Raw genomic sequence first — 3,375 nt, 5'->3', positions numbered from 1 at the left:
AAGAGCTTTCCTTGCTGAGCCTTTTCACGTTGGAGATTAGCTGGACATTTGCCGGTTTAGTGCCTTGTTTCTTCTGCGCAGCTTGCACAAAGCTCATTGCGGCTTTCGCGGTTCGAGTTGTGCATCGCCGGAGCTCTGCGGGAAAGAGCGAGAGAAGAGCCGCGAAAGCTCCGAGTGCGGCCAGCTCGCGTGTAGCCGCGAATGTGCGCTGTTCGCCGGTTGCAGGGCGAGTGCCTTCTGCGCGGCTGCTTCCAAGTTGACCGTAACTGCCAGCGTGCTAGCTGTGTAGGACAGTGAAGAGGCTGACGCGTGTGTGTCCGTAGAGCTGCTAGAAAGCGTACGTGACGAGCAGGAAGGGCTTTCAGAGCAGCCGGTTCTCGTCTTGCACAGTCGCCACACATCCGCACTTTTAGTGCCTCAGAACCCCGGACAGCTTGCAAAACACGGCTGTAACTGTCCCAGCGCAAGCTGTTCAGGAAAGCACAGAAACGCGATGTTCGCGTGCTTTTAGCGCTGCTCGCAAGAAGCCTCCGGAGCAGGCACTTCTCGTGCAGCAACAACCGTGCCTGCTACGATCTTTCCTAGCCTCTTTTCCTCCGGGCAGCCGGCTTGAGCTGATGTGAAGTGTTGGTGGGCAAATCATCCAGAGAAGCGTCGCAATGCTTCTGGGCTGTTAGCAAGAGCTTTCCTTGCTGACCCTTTTCACGTTGGAGATTAGCTGGACATTTGCCGGTTTAGTGCCTTGTTTCTTCTGCGCAGCTTGCACAAAGCTCATTGCGGCTTTCGCGGTTCGAGTTGTGCATCGCCGGAGCTCTGCGGGAAAGAGCGAGAGAAGAGCCGCGAAAGCTCCGAGTGCGGCCGGCTCGCGTGTAGCCGCGAATGTGCGCTGTTCGCCGGTTGCAGGGCGACTGCCTTCTGCGCGGCTGCTTCCAAGTTGACGGTAACTGCCAGCGTGCTAGCTGTGTAGGACAGTGAAGAGGCTGACGCGTGTGTGTCCGTAGAGCTGCTAGAAAGCGTACGTGACGAGCAGGAAGGGCTTTCAGAGCAGCCGGTTCTCGTCTTGCACAGTCGCCACACATCCGCACTTTTAGTGCCTCAGAACCCCGGACAGCTTGCAAAACACGGCTGTAACTGTCCCAGCGCAAGCTGTTCAGGAAAGCACAGAAACGCGATGTTCGCGTGCTTTTAGCGCTGCTCGCAAGAAGCCTCCGGAGCAGGCACTTCTCGTGCAGCAACAACCGTGCCTGCTACGATCTTTCCTAGCCTCTTTTCCTCCGGGCAGCCGGCTTGAGCTGATGTGAAGTGTTGGTGGGCAAATCATCCAGAGAAGCGTCGCAATGCTTCTGGGCTGTTAGCAAGAGCTTTCCTTGCTGAGCCTTTTCACGTTGGAGATTAGCTGGACATTTGCCGGTTTAGTGCCTTGTTTCTTCTGCGCAGCTTGCACAAAGCTCATTGCGGCTTTCGCGGTTCGAGTTGTGCATCGCCGGAGCTCTGCGGGAAAGAGCGAGAGAAGAGCCGCGAAAGCTCCGAGTGCGGCCAGCTCGCGTGTAGCCGCGAATGTGCGCTGTTCGCCGGTTGCAGGGCGAGTGCCTTCTGCGCGGCTGCTTCCAAGTTGACCGTAACTGCCAGCGTGCTAGCTGTGTAGGACAGTGAAGAGGCTGACGCGTGTGTGTCCGTAGAGCTGCTAGAAAGCGTACGTGACGAGCAGGAAGGGCTTTCAGAGCAGCCGGTTCTCGTCTTGCACAGTCGCCACACATCCGCACTTTTAGTGCCTCAGAACCCCGGACAGCTTGCAAAACACGGCTGTAACTGTCCCAGCGCAAGCTGTTCAGGAAAGCACAGAAACGCGATGTTCGCGTGCTTTTAGCGCTGCTCGCAAGAAGCCTCCGGAGCAGGCACTTCTCGTGCAGCAACAACCGTGCCTGCTACGATCTTTCCTAGCCTCTTTTCCTCCGGGCAGCCGGCTTGAGCTGATGTGAAGTGTTGGTGGGCAAATCATCCAGAGAAGCGTCGCAATGCTTCTGGGCTGTTAGCAAGAGCTTTCCTTGCTGAGCCTTTTCACGTTGGAGATTAGCTGGACATTTGCCGGTTTAGTGCCTTGTTTCTTCTGCGCAGCTTGCACAAAGCTCATTGCGGCTTTCGCGGTTCGAGTTGTGCATCGCCGGAGCTCTGCGGGAAAGAGCGAGAGAAGAGCCGCGAAAGCTCCGAGTGCGGCCAGCTCGCGTGTAGCCGCGAATGTGCGCTGTTCGCCGGTTGCAGGGCGACTGCCTTCTGCGCGGCTGCTTCCAAGTTGACGGTAACTGCCAGCGTGCTAGCTGTGTAGGACAGTGAAGAGGCTGACGCGTGTGTGTCCGTAGAGCTGCTAGAAAGCGTACGTGACGAGCAGGAAGGGCTTTCAGAGCAGCCGGTTCTCGTCTTGCACAGTCGCCACACATCCGCACTTTTAGTGCCTCAGAACCCCGGACAGCTTGCAAAACACGGCTGTAACTGTCCCAGCGCAAGCTGTTCAGGAAAGCACAGAAACGCGATGTTCGCGTGCTTTTAGCGCTGCTCGCAAGAAGCCTCCGGAGCAGGCACTTCTCGTGCAGCAACAACCGTGCCTGCTACGATCTTTCCTAGCCTCTTTTCCTCCGGGCAGCCGGCTTGAGCTGATGTGAAGTGTTGGTGGGCAAATCATCCAGAGAAGAGTCGCAATGCTACTGGGCTGTTAGCAAGAGCTTTCCTTGCTGACCCTTTTCACGTTGGAGATTAGCTGGACATTTGCCGGTTTAGTGCCTTGTTTCTTCTGCGCAGCTTGCACAAAGCTCATTGCGGCTTTCGCGGTTCGAGTTGTGCATCGCCGGAGCTCTGCGGGAAAGAGCGAGAGAAGAGCCGCGAAAGCTCCGAGTGCGGCCGGCTCGCGTGTAGCCGCGAATGTGCGCTGTTCGCCGGTTGCAGGGCGAGTGCCTTCTGCGCGGCTGCTTCCAAGTTGACGGTAACTGCCAGCGTGCTAGCTGTGTAGGACAGTGAAGAGGCTGACGCGTGTGTGTCCGTAGAGCTGCTAGAAAGCGTACGTGACGAGCAGGAAGGGCTTTCAGAGCAGCCGGTTCTCGTCTTGCACAGTCGCCACACATCCGCACTTTTAGTGCCTCAGAACCCCGGACAGCTTGCAAAACACGGCTGTAACTGTCCCAGCGCAAGCTGTTCAGGAAAGCACAGAAACGCGATGTTCGCGTGCTTTTAGCGCTGCTCGCAAGAAGCCTCCGGAGCAGGCACTTCTCGTGCAGCACCAACCGTGCCTGCTACGATCTTTCCTAGCCTCTTTTCCTCCGGGCAGCCGGCTTGAGCTGATGTGAAGTGTTGGTGGGCAAATCATCCAGAGAAGCGTCGCAATGC

Source organism: Chlamydotis macqueenii, chromosome 11, assembly GCF_036417535.1.
Source record: "Chlamydotis macqueenii isolate bChlMac1 chromosome 11, bChlMac1.mat, whole genome shotgun sequence".
In the NCBI taxonomy this organism is placed as follows: Eukaryota; Metazoa; Chordata; class Aves; order Otidiformes; family Otididae; genus Chlamydotis; species Chlamydotis macqueenii.
Note: the sequence above shows the minus strand (reverse complement) of the source record.